Here is a 20,442-nt window from a genome sequence, read left to right as displayed (position 1 = left end):
CTTGGCTACTTCATCCACCATTTCTGTGTGCAAGGTTGTCAACATCGTTATTGCTTCTGTCGAAGTTCCATTCGCTTCATCCCAGGCTGGTGTAAATGTACAGCACGAAGGCCCAATCTTGGTGCACACGCCTCCTTCCATTGCTGTAATTAAGTCCAGGACATACCTGTTCTGGAGGGCCATGAGCCTGATTGCCCTCAATTCTTCTCTGAACGCATTAAATCCTTTTATTGACATATTTATCGTTTGCAGCAGCTCCCATCTGGTTATCTGGAACCGTTTAGCATTCACTACAGTCTGAATTCCTGGCAGGAATATAGCTGTAAATATCACTGCTGTTCTGCTGAACAACCTATGCTCATCTGGAATGTCATAATAAGCATCTATTGATTTTGCTGAGAAGTAATTATCTCTCCTCTGTGTGCTTCGATGAAGCAATCTTTTCTTCCTCAGGTGTGTGTCCATTTGGGAAATCTGTAATCTGCAAGTCACTTTGTGGTACTACTAAGGCTGTTATGCTTATCAGTACCAATGAACAAACTTCTCCCCATTTTGGTGGCAACTTGTATATGCTTTTGATCAACAGGCCCAGTAATATGGTCCATCAGGACTGCTGTTCCTTCCTTCATGCCTGGTACATCAAGAATTGGGCCACAATTGCAGTTTTCTCCAACTTTCACTGTGCCATTATTTCCAAAGCATAAATATGCAATCTTCAGGGGTAGTATCTGCAATGGTCATCAGTGACCCATGACAACAATCTTGCAATCTTAGGCTATTGGTTTTCTTCCCATTGTCTGGTTAGTGCTGTTGCTTTGTACATAACCAATCCATCAGCCCGTCCTTCAGGAGTAGGCACTGTTCCTTTAATTTGTAGTTGAACTCTTTCCCAGCATTCTCGTATTTCCTTCCCATTCTTATCCTTGCATTGTAACATCTTATTTTCTTCAATCCTGATTCCTGCTCCATTTATTACAGACTGTTTGTATTGTATTATTTGATGCATTGTTTCTGGCTTTTCTCTTGACCTTATGTCTTGTACATAATTGTCTTCTCTTTGAGATGTAGCTTTATTCACTCACACTATGGATGCTGTTCTGCATTGGAACTGTTCTCTGGTTAGGCAAAGTACAAGGTGTTTCAGGCAATGTGCCTTTTTCACTAATACATATGGTGCTATGACTATTTTAGAAGTTCCCAAAGTATAAGGTTTAAGGTAACACACATAACAGCTTTCATCTGATGTACTTCTTCCCACCTTCTTCATGTGCTGATACCAAAGGTGTTTCTTCAATTGAGCCAGATTATCAAGATACGTATTAATATCTTCATAATCTTCGCCAACATCCCTTTTATATCAAAATAAATGCCCAGTAAGATTATGAAAAATGATATTTGTGATTTCATCAGGGGCAATGGTAAATGTTTCATCGTCACTCACGTATTGTATTGTTTCTTATAATATGTCTAAATGTCATAATAATCAGGAGGAAAACACAAATCATAATGCAGAATGATGCCACATTATTGTTCCATGGAAACTCATCGATTTTCTTGATGTCAATAAGCTTCTTATATTTTGAAACCTCATTTTTACTCAGACTTTTAATATGTATCCTTGTAAGTCTCTATGAATCACACCTTTATATCAAGAACTGCAAGATGATTGCAATAATTATTCTAAAAATAATATGATTGTTCTTAGGATTTCCAAGAAACATTATGACATTGACGTATCTTCTTATTATATCTGGATAAGACTGTAATGTGTAGGTAAAACCAGCATACATGAATGTGTGTAATGCTATTGCAAGAGGTACAACAAAGATGAAATGTGCTTTTCTTTTTTCAACTCCGATAATTTAACGTATTGTCTCTAGTACCTATCTAAAAAGGTCCCAGGATAACGTACTCCTTAAAAATGTGAAAAGATATTGGCCTTTAGTCTAAGGTGCTGATGTGTTCTTCATTTTCTTTGTCTTTACTCTTGTCCATAGAACATGTCTGCATACTCGGAACTTCTTCTCTTGCTTCAGAGTGGGTAGTTGCAGGAAGGTCTGTGTTTCACCTTTATATGGCTTCATGTCATTCATCTTAAGCCAGGTTCTTCGTCCTTTTAACTTGGCTGCTGTGGGTGCAATGTCTTCCACCTTGTACAGACCTTCAAAGCGGGAAGTGCTCCAAGTGCGTACACATGTTCCTACCAGCACCTGGTCCCCTGGGTGTAAAATTGGTTGTTTTAACAATCCTCTGCTTTAATGGGCTGATCAACTTCATCGCTTCTCTTTGACCCCTCCCTTCGATTCTTGACCTATTGAAACATGAACAAAATACTTTCAGTCATTGTTGTTAGGTAATCATGCATCTTATCACCTAGTGCATTCGCTACACTGTGGGCATTACAAGTTTGTTTGAATGACTGTGTGCATCAGTTTTTAACCTAGTTGGGGGAGTAAGGGGGGTTCGCATGCAGTGTCCAGTCACCAACACATGCAGAGTTAGAGGGTGATCTGAGGCAGGCTGATTTCTTAGAGCGTATAAGGCAAGGGGTAATCAATGTAGCCATCCCTTTTCAAAGTTATTTTTATTTTTGCAATCCTTTCCTTCAATAATCCATTTAATTTCTCACAGACACCATTCGCCTGTGGATGGCACGCAGAGGAAAACCTATCCTTAATGCCTAATAGAAATATTTGTTTGAACAATTCATTTACAAAATGTGGCCCATTATCAGACCGCAAAACCTCACACAATCCCCATTTTAGGAACACTTCATGCATTGGCAGCGCACGTGGCGTCAGGGTGTGTGCATGGATATGCCTCAATCCATCTAGAAAAAGGACATCCCACGACCAGCATATATCTGTACCTGTTGCATGTCTGCAGCATATCTACATACTCTATATATAGGTGCTAAAATGGGCAATTGGGTCTAGGAATTGCTCTTCTCACTGTTCGCAAAGTGTGCCCTGCAGTACATTTCTGGCACACAATGCAATTTACAATAAACTGTGCCACATGTTCTAACAGATTTGGCAAAAACCACTCTTCTGTTATTGTAGAAGCTAGATTTTCTTGAGGCACATGCACAGGGTAGTAGAGCTGCTCCAGCGCTACCCTCAATAATGCTGGCGGCACAACAGGCTTTCCAGTGCTATCCTGTCCCCAAATGTCTTCAGTGGGGGATAAAGAACACCCCTGTTTCTTCCATAAATCCTTTTCTTCTTGTGGTGCTCCCCCTTTTATCTCAATTAACTGGACAATAGACAGCATGTTAAAGCCCTCCTTTACCAACATGCATCATCCTGCCATTTTTTAACACTTTCTATTTCAAAATTAGAAATTTCCGCATGAAATTAAATCTGTCCTTTTAGAATGTGCTGCACATCTAAAGACTGCTGGAGTCAATGGGAGTGCCAGTACTCCAATACGTTTATCCAATAGGGCTGCATGTTGCACTGGAGTGCCCTCTGCATGGAGGAAGCCCCTCCTTTTCCACCGTGAAAGATCTGCGTGTACGGTTGATGCCACATAGGCAGAGTCAGAGTACACCGTCACTTCACCATCTTCGAATCTCTGAAGCGCGGTGATAAGCACCACTAATTCTGCAATTCTGCAGCCTGTGCTGAGAAATACAAAGGCAATCTCGCGCTTCTCAATACTTCAAATTCAGCCTCTCGGTTCAGCTTTACTACAGCTGATCCAGTATGTTTTTCGCCAGTTGTTCGGTCAACTTTTGAAGAGCCATCAAGAAAAACAACCCCCTCTCCTCCCAAGGGCATTTTCTCTAGCTTGGGGAATTTCATTGTAGTTTTCAGTGTACATTGTGAAAATGTGTAGATAATCATCCTTTGCTACTGGTTCATCTATGAACATTGCTGGATTCACAGTCTTAACATCTGACAATTTTAATCGCAAGATTCAATATTATTACCTCGTATCCTGAGGCTCTTTGTGTGGTCAATGTATTTTTGGGTTTCTCTAAAATTTCAAATAATGCATGCTCAACAAATAATTTTACTGAACACCCCCTTGTTATACTTCAAGCTTTTTCAATCGCAAATGCAGCAGCAGCTAAAGACTGCTCACAAGGATAATGCTCTAACTGGATCTAAAATCCTACTATAATAAGCTAATGGTTTGGGTCCATGTCCTAATGTCGTTTTCTGTGTAAGGACTGCTGTCATGACTTCTCCGTTTGAATAGGAAAATAAATAAAATTCTTCATGATCATCTGGAATTCCCAACACAGGGGCTGTACTGATTGCCTTTTTTAATTTTTCAAATCCTTCAGCCATTTCATCTGTCCATATTATTTTACTCTTACCCACCTGTGCTTCTTTAATCCCTTTTAAAAGTGGTTGAATATATGTACTGTAATCGAAAACCCAGGCCCTGCAATAATTACATAGGCCTAAAAATGGTTGCATTTCTCTCACTGTTTTAGGTTCTGAGGTCTTCATAATTGCTTCTGCTCTTTCAGAAGTCACTTTCCTCCCCTCATGAGAAATCAACTGTCCTATATACAAAACCTCTTCCTGACAGTATTGTACCTTCTGTTTGTCCACATCATATCCTTTCTCTGAGAGGATAGTCATAAGCTTAATTGAATCTTCTCTGCATCTTTCCTCTGTCTCACTGCACACCAAAATCTCATCCACATATTGAACTATTGCACTTTCGAGCTGAACATTGACTAAGTCCATCTGGATGACTCTGTTGAAGAATGAAGGAGACACACAGTACCTCTGGGGCAAAAAATTATATTTCAGGCAGATCGTTCTATACGAAAAGGAAGGACTGTGGTGCAGCTGGAATCATTGTAGACGACCAGTGGGCTCTCAACAAATGGATTCCCCATGTGCTTAAGGCTATCACCATCCCAGTCGAAGGAGTAGACGGAAGCCCGTTAACCTCCAAACCCATCAGCAACCAAACCGCTCTGTGTGCATGACCTTAGATTCTTATACCGAGGAAATCTTGTTCGACATTATCAAGGCAGCTCACTACCCTGTCATTCTGGGCGTACCATGGTTGAAGCATCACAATCCCTACATAAACTAGACTGCCGTATCCCTATTCTTGGGTTCAGAATATTGCATTACACACAGTCTTTCAGAATAGTCGGTGAGCTTATGTATATAACCGTAACTGCCTCCACGCCTCCCTGTACGGTTATAAGAAACATCTTAATCATCCCAGAAGAGTACATGGCATATGGGGATGTTTTTCCTAACCCTCAATTCATGGTATTGCCCTTCAGTGAAGGGATGATTGCACGATCAACCCTTTACCTGACCAGACCATTCTCTTCGGGTGGATGTACCTTCTCTCAGAAAGTGAGAAGCAATCTCCAGAACAGACTCATAATGGAATGGACTTCACCTTGTGAGAAACCAAAACGTGTCTCACCTACTAGTCCAAAGGGATCGCTCTCTCAGGTGTCCAGGACACGGCCAACGCGTTTGTATTCAAACCTTGCGGGTGGACCAGTACGGGAGAATCACCTTGGTGAGGAGTCTTCAGGAAGTGTGGGTGAGGCAGATGATGGTGAGACGTGGTATTCCCCCTTTTTTGTACACCTAACCCATCCTATTTTTTAGGATTCTCCAAAGTCCCAACTCCCCCCCCCATTCTGCACAAACACTGGGCCGAGGAAGAGGGCGACTGAGAGTAACAAGACTAACTCTTATATATCACACTGGACATGTCCCGTTAATCAGGTCAGACACTTGACTTTAAGTGCATTCACCTGATACCAATTAGCTCTCCTCACACGGATAAAAGGACTAACCTAGAGACACCTTCTGAGCAAAGTGAAACACTAGTACGAGCAGAACGTCCAGGGCGAATGCAAACCTACTGGAGCACAGCAACTGACCAAGGGATGAGAGCAGTGGGTCGAGAACCCCAGGAGTTCCCTACAGGAGGTTGTTGCCTCCAAAAGGCTGCAGAAGATATGTGGAGAAAGCCAGATCCCAAAGCAGAAGGCTGCATTGTGTTTCAAGGACACCAGCAACCCTCCCAGGTGAATGGCAGAGTTGGGGAGGTGAAGCGAAGCCTGTGGTACTAACCTTGACTCGTGAATTGGGAACTGTAAAACGGAATAAAGAAATGCACACAGCCGGTGAGTTGGCAAGCAACCTGAGAGACCGGTGTGTGTCAAAGAAAGATTTAAGTGGCAACATTATATTGCAAGTGAATGTTGCACGTGTGTAGATGAGATGCGAATGAAGGCAGACCTATGAATGAACTTTGAAGTAAACACAGCTGGGGAATCAGCAATACTGAGTAACTGAGTGGTCCAGCGAAAGGAAGTAGCCCACTCGAAGATCTCTGTGAAAGGTGCATTGTTTGTAGCGATAAAGTGAATCAACTGTAAAAGCGAAGTGATCAAAATTGATCCCGAGAGAAGGGGAGAGTAAAAAACTGAATGTTGAACTTTGAGTCGTCCTGCAGAGGTCTGTAAAGAAAGCCAAAGAGGGGCATCTATGGACTATTTTTTGATTGTAAAGAAAGCCACGCACATTCGAAAGTCTTCGACATCCAAAAGTGGTCTGAGCCCAACTGAGGGAGACCCAAAGTGTATTAAGTTTGGGGAAAAGAGCCCCCGGCCAGTATTGTTAAACCTTTGTTGTGATAGGTCTAAGCCCGACAAGAGGGGGACCAACAGGAACTTTTGTTATGAAGACTGTCTGAGCCCGACAGAAGGGGGACCAACATGAACCTTTTGTTGAACATTGTTTGAAATGCTGAAACAAAAGTCTTTAATGTGGAAGGCCAGGCGGGCCTCGAACCACGTCTTGACCTATTTTGTGTTGGAAGCGCAAGCCAGAGCGTGTCATCCTGCCTAAGGAGACCACCTTACTCTATGTAGTCTAACGTGGGGAGGAGAGCTGATTCAGCCACATATAGTCTTTATAGTTGAACACTGATTTTCCTTTGCATACATATCTCCTTCATACACTGTTTGTATTAAAGATATGGCATGCATTAGATTTTGTTAGCATAGGCCATTTTGATTTGTGGGACTTCACTAGGACTGTTTACTTATTATTGATGGACAAGACTACTCCCATCTTAGTTATAGGGCAGAATAGGAGTTTTTCCAAACCCAGAAAATTTAATAAAAGGTTTTACAAATTGTACCTTTTGTGTCAGCGTCATACTTGGGAAACCATGCCTCCCCTAGACCCTGCAGGAGCCTCCTTGTTTTTTGTTCCAAAGAAAGACACTGATGAGCTGCGGCCCTGTATAGATCTTAGAGGCCTCAACCAGATCACTATCCATGACAGGTACCTCATGCCTTTTATTCCCGACATACTTGAAGCAGTTAAAGGAGCTTCATTTTATACCAAATTACATCCCTGGGGAGCCAACCACCTAATTCGTATAAAGGCAGGGGATGAATGGAAAACCGCCTTTCAAACCCCCTTCAGACACTACGAATACTGGGTGATGCCTTTCGGCTTGTGTAATGCACCCACCGTCTTCCAGCGATTTATGGATCACATCTTTTCTGACTTACTTCTCCACACAGTCATTGTATAACTTGATGACATTCAGATTTTCTCTTGCAACCAGACTTAACACAACCAACATGTGCAGATTGTATTACAATGGTTACGGGAAAATCATCTTTTCTGTAAACCTGAGAAATGTGCATTCCACCAGTCTGAGGTTACCTATTTGGGTTAACTTCTATCCGCCAAAGGTACTTCAATGGACCATGGCAAAGTCTCAGCCATTCTACAACGGACCCCTTCTCAGACGGTAAAGTAATTGCAAAGATTTCAATGCTTTGACAATTTTTATCTTAAGTTAATTGCAAATTTCTTTGACGTCATTCTCCCACTTACGGCTCTGCACAAGAAGAGTGTTGTATCTAAATGGAAAACGGACACTCAGCATGCCTTCCTTCGACTGATACACTTGTTATCTTCGGCTCCTATCCTCCAAGCCCCCAATCAAAAGAAACCGTTCATCGTTGAGACAGACGCCTCCAACAATGTCTTGGTTGCTGTGCTGAAACAACTCTCGGCATCAGGAACTGAAAAACCAGTTGCCTACCTCTCTAAGACTTTTGTGTCCAACGGAAATTAAATATACTGGCCTAGAAAAAGAACTACTGGTGATCAAAAAGGCTTTCCTGGAGTGGAGACACCTGCTACTGAGATCCCAACACCCCACTGATGTCAGAACAGACCATCACAACTTAAAGAACCTACAGTTTGCAGAAACTCTTAACAGCCAACAAGCCTGATGAGCTCACTTCTCCTCTCCGTATAATGTCATGTTCGCCATCATACCAGGAAATCATAATCTTCAGGCAGATGCCACATCACATAAAGACAGGTTTGGAGTTCCCGGTTTTCAGAAAGAGAAGTTGTTTCCGGGTGCACGGTTCAACAATGTAGTCACAACCTTTCACCAAGACGCATTCCACAAGTCACTAGCCCCATCTCGTTGAATGCCCGTGGATTGCAAGGGAACACAAACTTACATATGAAGGCGGCTATTATTTCCGCAGTTTTCATACCAACCCCTAAACTGCGAAAAGAGGTCTTGAGAATGTGTCATGATAATGCAGTAGCAGGCTAGTGCAGAATCACAAACACCCTAGACCTCGTTCGGAGACATTTCTGGTGGCCCGATGTCACCTCTGACGTACAAGACTATGGGGGTCATTACGAGGTTGGAGGTAGCCATGGTGCTGTTAGCACCATGGCTACCCCCTTGCCGCATACCGGGTTTGGGTTCCTCAAATCGGAATTACCGGGCCATTCCAATCTTGGAGGACCCGCTAATTCCTCATTCAAGGAACCTGGACCCGGTACCTCCCCATTCGAGCCCCCATAGGCTCAATGGGAATGGGGAGCATGCTAATAACGGGCCCGTTATTAGCATGATGGTCCTTTAGCGGCTCCCAGTAAGGGCCCCATGTAAAATGCTAAGGGACCTCGTAATGCAGCGGTAAGGGGTTAACGGCACCGGCACCATTACCGGCACCATTAACCCCTTATCGCCAACCTCGGAATGAGGCCCCATGTCTCCTCTTGTGTGGTATGCCCCCAGACCAAAATACCCTGGAAAAGCCCATTGGGTCTTCTTGGTAATTTGCCTGTTCCAACAAGACCGTGGCAGATATTTTCTATGGATTTCATCGTGGATGTACTTATATCCAACGGCTGTACCTCTGTAATGACAACTATTGACTACTTTACAAAACTGGTACATTTTCTAGCCTTACCGGCAGTTCCTTCCACGGAACAGATGTCCAGGCATTTCATCGCTACCATCTTCTCCCGCCATGGCTTACCTGAAACTATTGTTTCGGATAGGGGTCCCCAATATATCTCCAGGTATTGGCGTTGTCTGTTCCACTCTGAATATCAGAAGGGTCTTAAGCTCTGGATACCATCTGCAGACCAATGGGCAGATAGAATGCCTAAACCAGACACTAGAGGGTTATCTCTGTTGTTTCATCTCGGCTGCACAAGATAATTGGGGAGTGGATCTACAATAACGCCAAGCATTCCGCTCTTGCTACCAGTCAGTTTATGTGTTCCTATGGCTTCCACACATCCTATTTCCCGATGACTACTTCGTGTGCCTACACGTTTCCCTACGTCGATGTGTTGATGGATGACATTCAGGCAGGACACTGCCCAGGAATGAGTTAAGCGGTTCGCTGATCGACATTGCTCTTCTGCTCTTCGCAGCCAGAGACATTGTATGGCTAGCATTGCAGTTCTTACCTCCACATCTATTGCCATCGGAGCTATCTCCCAAGGTTTTTTGGCCTTTCTGCATTTCAGCATCCAGGGGTCCAGTGGCTTTTCTATTGCAATTACCACCTTCTTGGTCCCACATCCACCCAGTATTCCATATGTCTCAGCTCAAACCGCACATGGTGGACCGCTTTCAGCGGGGTGCAATGCAACAGCCTCCTCCAGTGATGATTTCCTCCAGTCCCGAATACGAGGTGGCTGGAATCTGCGATTTCAGGTATTTCGTGGCAGGTTACAGTTTCAGGTGGACTGGAAGGGATATTCCTATGCTGACAGGACTTGTGAGGCGGCTTCCTCTGTTCATGCTCATCTGGTTCATCTGTTCCATCGCTTGCACTCCAGGAGTCCAGGGCGAGGTTTGTTTGCCAGGGGGCATAGCGTCATGTTTCGTGTTCAGCTGTGTTCCTTTTGGCAGTGTTGGAGTCGAAGGGTTCTGAGATCACTCCTCCCGCCAAGATGGCAGCGGCTGCTGCGTGTATCGGTGCAGTCGTTTCACGCTGTGCACGTCATCTTTCCGGCTCAGATCCTGTTTCCGAGCCATAATGGCTTAACAGGACCTGTTGCCTGGGTAACATTGCATCGCTACTCCAGCAACCGACGCTCTGTGAGTTTGTGTTACTTCTTGATTCTTCCTTTCTATCTTCCTATGCTCCCGCTAACTTCTGTTCTCTCCTTGTTATCAGTGGTTACCAAAACTCTGACTATACCTCCATGCACTATCCGCCAACTCCACAGACATAGCTCCCAGCTTCTACCCACAGTTCTGTGCAGTCCTTGTTTATTTATTTTAATTCTTGTAGTGTGCCACATGCCCATGGGCCTCAGGGCGCACATGAAACAAACAAGACGAAGACAAACATAAAGATCATCAGCCAGGAGGAGAACCAGGAGAGCCCCAAGTTCAACCTTGGTTGAGGTTGAAGAGGTGGTGTTTGAGTAGTTTTTTTTTTAGGTGGCCAAGTTTATCAGCCGACTGTATCGGCCCGGGTAGGGCGTTCCAAAGCAGAGGCGCCTGGATATCAAATGATGTGCACCCGAACCAAGCTAGGTAGACCAGGGTACAGAGCTGTCTCTCTGATGTATGAACCTTTAGGCGATCCTTCAGATATTTGGGGCAAGCATTAGACTGGCATTTAAAAGACAGTGTTAGGATCTTGTGCGTAATCCAGTGCTTTACTGGTAACCAATGCAGATTCCTGCAGACAGCAGATCGATGGGTTCGTTTAGACATGCTATGGATGGTGCGAACTGTGCTGTTTTGTGCAACCTGGAGTGAGTGCATGTTGGAACGTGATGTGCCAGCCAGCAAGCTTGTTACAATAGTCCAGTCTGGAGTTGATTAAAGCTGTGGCTAGGAGAGAGCAGTCCTTGACTGAGATGAATGGATGGATGTGATTAAGTAGCTTTGAAATGAGGCCACATGAGGATCGAATGTTGGAGACATGTGGCTTCATAGTCGGTTCCACATCAAGGATTACACAAGTTTTGACCTTCTTGGAGACATTGATGCTGTTGCCAGCAATACAAAAGTTGTCAAAGGCGGGATTCTGCTTCTTAAGGTGAGGACCGGAGGTTTCAGTCAGGAGCTCAATCTTTTCGCTGTTCAGGGCAAGTGAGTTGTAAGCCATCCATGCCTGAACTGCGGTGTAGATTTTATTTATGGCTGCTGAATCAAGCGTGTAGTTCCCACTCAGCTCAAGGACGACCTGGGGTTCATCGGCATAATTAGTACACTGTACACCCAGGTCATCCAATAAGTCGAATAAGGGCCTGATGTAGATATTAAACAGAGCCCTGGGGAACACGGCATGTTTGGAGAACTGGAGATGAGCTTGCCTTGCCCACTGCCACACGGGCGGCCAGTGGTCCAAGAAACAAAGAGATCCATTGCGTTGCTAACTCAGAGCAATGTGTCAGGTCCTTAAGCCTTACAACTAAGAGGGAGTGATCCTCCAGGTTGAAGGCTGCAGAGAGATCTAAGGGCATCAGCAGGGCGGGATGACCCCTATCCACTATGCTGGCCAAGGTGGATTTTAGGTCCAGCATAGCAGTTTCCTTCCCATGCTGGGATGTTTTGCTGTTCAATGTGTCCCTGTAGTGGGTGTAGGCTACTTTGTCCACGATTATAAAAATAAAAGGGACATTTGTAACAGGCCGCCACGCGAGGGTCAGCATTACTCTTCTCTAGCAGGGGTGTGATCCACACCTCCTTAAGGGGTGATGGAACCAGTCCTTCATCGAAGGAGAGATTGATTAGCTTTGCCATCCAAGGAACAAACAAATCAAGCAAGCCCTTAAAGATGTCAGCTGGACAACTATCGCCGAGGCAGGATGCATATTTCATGGCAAGGATAAACTTGAGAATTTGATCCTCGGAACAGTGGGCGAAGGTAAACAAAGTGACATCATTAGACACATGAGCATCATCCTGATGGAATGTTTGGGCGATGTGGTAGGTTCTTTACATGTAAATCCAAGACGGGGTTCCCGCGCAGTGTTACCTCTCTGATTCTGTAATTTCTTCTGTGCCCATTCAGTGCGTGTCGTCCTCTCTGCACCTTGAATTGACTGCTGTGAAGTCCACTGGATTCATCCATCGGGAGCACTCAGGAATTTGACAGCTATCTGCACATCACGCTCAACCTGCTCACAGGTTTTTTTTTACCCCGGAGGATTTCCCTGGGAACTCCTTCCCCCTGCACTCTGTTTTTCTATACAGTGGGGCGGAGGCAAGGAGTCTCCAGGAGGATTCTCCTGTCTCCTAGTTGTCACAGAGATTGCCACAGGTTAGTCCTTTGCTTATGCTACTTGTGGCAGTGACAACAAACAGTATGAGTGCTAGCAGTGTCAATAACAGTAACAGAAAGTGTCAGACCGGCAACCACTAAGATTCCCAAAAGTGCCAATATGCCAAGAACACTGCATGCAGCCTCTCACCAAGAACTGCAGTCACTCTGCAGGCACTCCCACTGGTACTGCATTGGGGGCGAGCCCTGCCTGATCATGATGAATCAATCCGGATATAAAAGAAATCTCTGCACTAATATTTTACTAAATATTTTGGGGTCAACCTTGTATAAGGACATTGTGCATAGTGGGAACACTCAAATGATCCTACCCTGGTTTCAAAGTCCCAACCACTTCCCTCAGGCAATAGTCCGATAGCCTGTGCCCTCTGACAGACCCCTCACCTGGAGAGGCAGCAAGTCGATATATTCTGTATAAAATTCCACCGTTAATTTATCAATACTGGGTGACACGGTTTCCCAACAAATGGATCACAATTCTGATATCCTGCTCGGAAATCAAAGATTGCAGAACTGGGAAGATACATTTCTCAAAAGACCCCCCACCCTCATAGCGCATCTGTGCAGTATCCACCAGTAGCATCTGAGAGTATAACCAGGTATAATAGTTGTGGCAGTCAGCTGCCTTACTTCAAAAGTGGATGTGGGGGCACCAAAAAAAGTGGAGGGGGGGACATTAAGGGTAGGTGCCGCCACAGGTTGCAGGATGCTGGGTGCGGGAAGCATGCAGAGGATTCTCTGGCCACCACCACCATGGCACAGGCAGAGTATAGGAGTTTGTCACATTGCGACCGCAGACATCTATTGTGTCGGAGTCATGGCAATATCAGGTATCATAATCGGGAATATTTCTCAAATAAATGGATACGTTATAGCAACCCCATGCCTTTCTTGTACTTTCCAGCCTTCATCTGCTTCACCTTCAAAAGACAATGTTTGGAATTCTGACCTTCCACCATACTTCTGCACATTTAATCAAAATATAATTTTCAGTAGCATAACCTCCAGGAGCATTGAAGGAACATTGCAGGCCTACAGTTGTTTGATGTAGTAAGATGATATTGTCTGCATAGCCTAGCCATGCAATGCAGTCTTGACCTAATTTAGGTAGGAAATTACGGGCACTATTTAATGCATCCTGTAAGTCTGCTGTAAAATAAATTGAAAAGATAAGGGGACGGGACACAGCCCTGCTTAAGTCCCTTGTTGGTTAGACCAGGCTTTGAGGGGGTGCCCTTATTGTCCAGTTGAACTTGTTCTGGTATCCCTTCATATATCTGCATTATTAGACTAAGCAGTCCATACCCCAAAAGATGTAATTTCTTCCAGAGATGAGTGTGATTCATGGCAGCAGACAGGTGATGCTGCTGTAAAGTCCACAAACGCCAGATATAATGATTGGCCTAGACTTACTGGCGTGGTCTCTATTAATTGCTGGAGGATACAAATATTATGTGGTTTTCCGTTTGCAGGTATGAAGCCCAGCTGATACTTACACAATAATTGTTTCTGTTCCGACCTAATTCTAACATCTTTTAGTAGAATGTTTGCAAATATTTTTCCTGGGATGTCGAGCATAGCCAAAAAGCGATAAATTGCTGTGTCAGCACAAAAGCCTTTTTTATGTATGGGGACTAAGAGTGCCTTTTTCCAAGAGCAGGGTATCTTCGTGCCAGATACAAAGTTTTTGAATAGAACTTGAAGTAGTGTTTGCCAGTCCAACTGGGCCAGGCGCCCTAGGGGATTTAGAGGACTTAATGACGTTTGTAATGTTGTCTTCAATATATTGATAACAGTAACATGGGTTGACCTCAATAGGCGCAGTCTCAAAAAATATTTTATATATGTACTGGGTCCACCTTGATTCAGGTGTGGGATTGATGTAATGTTCATTACAATTAACCGTATATCTATTAGATAGAGCACAGAATTTCTTTGTGGCATTCGATTTTACAATGTTATGAATTAAATTCCAGTGCACAGTGTTCACCTAACTCCTTTATCTGCGTATCCAGTTTCAATAGGTCTTTAATATCTGAATTTGCCTAAATCGGTGGAAAGGAGATATTTTGTCATCTGCATTTAAGTTTCTGGTGGCCTTTCTCTTTATTCTTTTTTGATTAATGATCGCTGCGTCATATAAAACTGCAATTTGTATTATGCTTGACAGTTCTCGATATGATCAAACTCTCGTACCGCTTCACTGCATCTTTTAATGTGTCAATAAATATATCTGGGGATTTGCATACTGCATTATGGTAACATTTTCATAGTTTCAGTTTATGGTCCTATTCAATTGTCTAACATTTATACTACTCCAAATAATGTGGCTCCCATTTTAGTTGCTGAGATATGTGCCATATAGCTTGCATCTTGCTTTATAAAGCTTTAGAGCAATAGATATTTTAGCATGATCACCAAGCTTGATAAATGCGATGTTAAACAAATCAATACTTTTAGCTAATGTTTAATAAAAGTAAATATAGTCAATCACAGTTGTCTTTTTTCCAGATCTACAGGTGGGTGTTTTGTTAATCAAATTGGGTAATAAATTGGGTAAACTTTGGACAAAGTTAAAGCAGCTACTAGCTCAGACCATAACAACCGGTGCCGTTGTGGTATACAATTATAAGCTTTTAACTTAGCGAGTTCTTCTGAGGGCATATTTTCATAGCAATATGCATTTTAACCTCCACCCAGAAAGGAGACTCCACTGATTTCTGGCACATGGTTTGGGGCTGTCCTAAGATAACTACGTACTGGCAGGCAGTGGTTTGGAGAGGGGGGTTGGAAGGAGCGAGAGGGTTAAAGTTGATACCTGTTTTTATGCTTGGTTTCAAAATGAATTTGATAATACATTAAAAAAGAAAACCTTTATCCAGTAGAAGGGGGCCCCTATCATTTACCCATGTCCAATTGTTAATGGGATCAGTGACATAAATCATATTATCAGTTATATGCTCCCCACTTGGGTGATGATAGAGGTTTATAATTACTTCCGTAAGACCTGATTGAAGGATGTTTCCCACAGACAGCATGCTCATTCCTTCGGCTTAAACATAATTCATCCAGACTATGTTTTTTGCCCCCATCAAAAGCCTGCTGCGAGGTCTTCCGATGGCCCCTTTATTGCCTCCCGATAGAGTACATGAAACCCATCTAATGAAATACCAGTAGTAATCCAGGTTTCCTGTAACAGCACTAAATCATATTGTTCCAAAATGTGAAAAACATTATATCCCCTCATGTAGTGACTGTGACCTCAGGTATTCCATAACAAAATGGAGAAATCAGTAGTGAGAGGACTAGTGTGAAGAATAAATGCTCACTCACAACACTTATGTATTGGTGAACACTTTATTAGAAGAACTCTGTGACAGCATGAGCCCAACAGCAACATGAGACACCCACAATCTGAATCCCCCTTGCGACCAACCCCTGTGCCTTAACACCCAACAGGACATATGCTTTCCAATGGAATGGGTGGTCCCATCAGGTCAATGTTGCATACTAAAATCATCCTGCTAGCAAAGAACAAAGCCTTGGACACCAGCTGCGCTCTTTCATGTAAGCCAGTGTTATCGGTGAGGCCAACCTGTCGTAACTCAGTTAGTCCCGGTAACCATACTCCTTAAAGATTCCCATATGCTTTGAAGCAAGCAAGAGCATTAGCAATATAATGACTTACACCCCTCTGTGCTGCTTCTCTTAAGAAAGAGAGAGCCTAGACCCCCCCCCCTTGCATATGTCGAAAAGAAAACACATCTGAACTGAGAGATGGGAAAGTGAGCATTCTAACACACTAGGTGAAAGGCCTTCATTACAAAGATATGTGCAGTACATCCTAAAGTCTTTGCCTTGCATAGGCAAGAAGCAATGTTTAAACATGGCAGGTTACAGGGTCTATTCTCCATAATACTGCAGTGGCATGCAAGGGAAGTACATACGATTTTCATTTCCCAATTTGTCCCAAGAGTACCCTCCTACGAGACCTTCATGCCAGTCTCATTACAATCATCTCTAGAAGGTCAAACATCACATTCCAGCACATCCTAACACTGTATATCTAAGTTAACATAACACACTTGTAAAGGCGGTGACACTTCAGAACAGGTGTTACACAACCAATGGTAAAGGCTTTTGCCCACCATTGACAGACAGGACAGGCCCAGGATTATAACAATGACTATGACCAGAATCTGGGATCCCAGTTGCCCATCGACCCACATCCCAAAGGACCAGGACGCCTCCAGCCTAGTATGCAGGAGACTTACAGTGTGCCGAATATGAGTAATGATGTCAGAGATATTGATGGCATAATCTGGTGTAAAAAAGTACAACGCTCACACTTTACAACATCACAGACTCCTCCCTGGGAGGCCAGAACCGTTTCTAACGTGATCCGGCTCTGAAGGACCATAGTTCGGAGGGCTGCCTGTTCAAAGGGCACCACAGACTAGGAGGCAGTTGTTGCATTGGCATTATCGTCCAACAACAGTGACAGCTGAGTTAACTGATGTCTATTTATTTCAATCCCTAGAGCTGGTATTGGGTAAACCTGGCCTGCAACAAAGTCTTCCCACAAAAAGCTTTCCTTAGGACAAGCCTGTGCTAAGAATGTAGAGGTGTGGTGCACCAAAGGCAGAAAATATCCAATGTAACAACTCCCTCTCCAATTAATGAGCAACCACGGGTATGTCTTAGCTCCACAGATGAAACACATTCCAGGATAAGTACCATATCCAGCCTGGGACAATGAGAAATTCCAGCCAAAAACAAATGTAACATTGCTAATTAGCACACTAGTGTTAGTGGGCAGGTAATACTGGCATCTGCTGGTTTCCATGAACATGGACCCTTGATTAGTATAACACAGGAGTCCCATAAAACCAGGAGAGGTGCAGCTATGTGTTTTCAGTTTGTACCCAAGTCTGGAATGAAGGCCCGTCCATGGCATGGCATGTTATTCGAAAATCCTCAGTAACCGTAAAAAGAATATATAGCAACATTCTAACAACTTCTATGGTTCTATGGTAACAGAAGTATAGTATTGAGGTAGATATGGTACAACACACAGGCTGAAACTGTTCTCTGAACCAAACCTCAAGTCCAAAGTCTTTATGCTCACCAATACAACTAGTACAAATTTTCCGGGTTTCCTCCATGCTTATCAAGTGTCAGACAGTGAAATATCTGGCTCAAGGTTTATGGTGAACTGTTCCACCTACAACTCCAACCTACAGACACTGATAGTATCAGAGCCACACAAATATCAGAGTCATGGTAACGGAAAAGCATGGCCAATACATGATAGCAGCAATGTCCATAACCTGCAGACGCTAGGGAATTACCAGCAGTGGAGTCTGCTCTGCAGTTGCACTGCCATCCCAGGGGGTCTCATCATTGTTGGGGAGACAAATCCAGAGGTGAGTAACGTAACGTGGCCAGTTGTCCCTTTGGTCAGAACTAGTGACTCATGGATATCCTTCTGCGGGATGCAGTGCATACCTCTGACCAGTTGTGCTGTGAGATCCAGCAGAAGGGGCCGCTGGAGATGGTATTCCAACAATGGTAATTGGCTCAGTCGTCTCTTCCTTGGCCTCAACCGCCTGCAGAAGGAGCCTTAGCAGCAGCTTCCTCTGCAACATTACTGTGGAAAAATAGGTTCAGAAGCTGCGGGTACCGGTTCAGTATGTTAGCATATTGTCTGTTTGAGGGCTGTACCCTCGCCGTTTGATACTGATCGCTTTGTCCTAGGAACCACGGAAATGTCTGACACTGACACACGCTTGGTGGCATCACTGGCGGTGATGTCAGTGGTCGTGGGGGAACTGGAGCCAATCCACAGAAGATCGGTGGCTGGTGGGGTGATGGCATCCGCTGGGGTGGTGACCTTGCAGAAATGAGCCATGTGAATCCAGGCTGGGATGCTGAAACACTTACAGCTGGGTTGATGGCTAGCAAAATCTGAAAGGGACCATGCCACTTTGGCTGGAGTGCAGCCTTCCTCTGATGAACTTTCACCAGGACCCAATGTCCTTGGCGCAGAGGGTGGCAGGGCCCCGTAGCCGGTTCGGGCAGAGCTTCACGAACCTGGGCATGATGAGATGGAACAGTTTTAATTAACATGCTACAATATTTCATCAAGGTGTCATCCTCTAGTGATAGACTTTGAACGCGGGGGAGGGCAGGGGGTGCAGTTCTCATTCTTGTAGGGCGACCAGTAAGAATCTTGTGGGTTGACAGTCTATGTTTATACTGGGGATTGGTTCTCATGGAAAACAAAACCAGGGGCAGAGCAAGGGGCCACCGTACACACTTTAGACAGCTATGGCAAATCTAGTAACATAGTCACTGATTCTCTGGAGGGAAGCTTCTCTTACGCGGCCAGGGAAAGGCAGAAGCAACCTGACTCTGGCCCTGGGGGTGGCTATCTGCGGGAGAACCACGTGGGAGAAGACAAACTCCAGAGAGGCAGGAAAATGCTGAACAAAATAACCCTTCAACAAAATAACCCTTCAGATGTTTGCATGGCTTATTGTGACATAGATAAAGAATTCCCAAGTTCTCATGACCAACAACTTTATTTACCTCCCCGCCCTTTTTTGAGTACTGAGACGAGGAAGAGGGATGGAACAATGAGGATGACCAGCCGCGTTAAGCAAGCACTGTGTTCAAGTCTTTGGAAAGTGTTAATTGAAGCCAGTAAGTTTAAAAACACACGCATCTTACCAGACGCTGGAAGAAAAGCAGCTGAGTCAGAGGCAGAGCCGAAGCTGTTTGCAAACTGTTCTGACGGCTAGGGGGAATGTAAGGGTTATCGGGGCAGTTGCAGCGCAAAAACACACAACTGAAAACATTGAAGAGATTAATGCAAGTACAAACAATATGGCTGGAAAGACTGAATGTTTCAGATGATGATTTAGCAAGAAACTATTGTGGGAGCAAGAATGGATAACAACCTTGGAGGAAACGTGCAAGTATGAACTGTTCCATCATTTGTGGCATGAGGTAAACGCTGTGGCTCTGTTCCTGAGTACCTAATTAAGTACCCAAACCATAATTACAGAGGGCACCTTATGAGCATTCACTTAAATCTGCTCCCTACTAAGGAGATTACCGGTTTGAGAAATCGAGAGGGAGTAAGAAACAGGAAATGCTGTTTTTGTAGCGACATCGAGATGGTAGAATGGTTATACCACATTCTGCTTTTTTGCACAGGGCTAAGGGAGGAAAGAACAATGTTCTTTAAGGAATTTCTAGAAAGCACAAGCACTTTTCCACCGGCTGAATGGTGGGAGGTCTTATTAAGTGGTGATAGAACTTCACTGGTTTTAGTGGCAGTACCCACATCAACCTCCCTCCAACCCCATTTCAGACAACACAAACAATAACAATACATCGCCACAATTACCTGTATTCACCAATCCACGATTTTCCATCGGCTCTCTCTTCCGCACCGGCTCTGCCCGCCCTCCTTGGGTCTCCGGTCATTCTGGCCAGTTCACCCCTGACAATATTGTCTATCCTGGGTCCATGGGGATCCCTGGGAAGTGCACCCAACAACCCTTAGGCACTCCAATGTCTAACGGAACCAATCTTGTTGAGGAAAAATGAACACTCACAACTCTGATGAATTGGTGAGCACTTCATTAGTAGAAAACAGTACGAACCCAACAGCAACACGAGACACCCAAAATCTGAATTTCCCTTCCCTCCCGACCACCGTGCCTCTATACTCAACAGGGTACATGCTTTTCAATGGAAGGGGTGGTCCCAACAGGTTAAGGTTGCATAGTAAATTCTTCCTGCAAGCAAAGAACAAAGCCTCATTGTATCAGCCT

General features: G+C 44.2%; 2 protein-coding genes across 5 annotated transcripts in view; one reads left to right on the top strand and one right to left on the bottom strand.

Moving 5' to 3' along the window:
- LOC138580907 (microfibril-associated glycoprotein 4-like) overlaps nucleotides 1-20,442 on the top strand; it is a 427,453-nt gene that overhangs the window by 49,678 nt on the left and 357,333 nt on the right. The window lies entirely within an intron of this gene.
- The window catches only part of LOC138580906 (uncharacterized), a 191,720-nt gene that overhangs the window by 75,965 nt on the left and 95,313 nt on the right, over nucleotides 1-20,442 (bottom strand). The window contains exon 2 of one of the 2 annotated variants that reach the window (XR_011304373.1): nucleotides 1,426-2,311. The exons of the other annotated variant lie outside the window; for it this stretch is intronic. The gene's annotated coding sequence lies outside the window, so the exon portion shown is untranslated. Of the gene's footprint in view, nucleotides 1-1,425; nucleotides 2,312-20,442 lie in introns of those variants that run through there. 2 annotated transcript variants of the gene reach the window in all.

Source organism: Ambystoma mexicanum, chromosome 3p (assembly GCF_040938575.1).
Source record: "Ambystoma mexicanum isolate Mex_15411 chromosome 3p, UKY_AmexF1_1, whole genome shotgun sequence".
In the NCBI taxonomy this organism is placed as follows: Eukaryota; Metazoa; Chordata; class Amphibia; order Caudata; family Ambystomatidae; genus Ambystoma; species Ambystoma mexicanum.
Note: the sequence above shows the minus strand (reverse complement) of the source record. Positions and strands in the feature narration are given on the sequence as shown.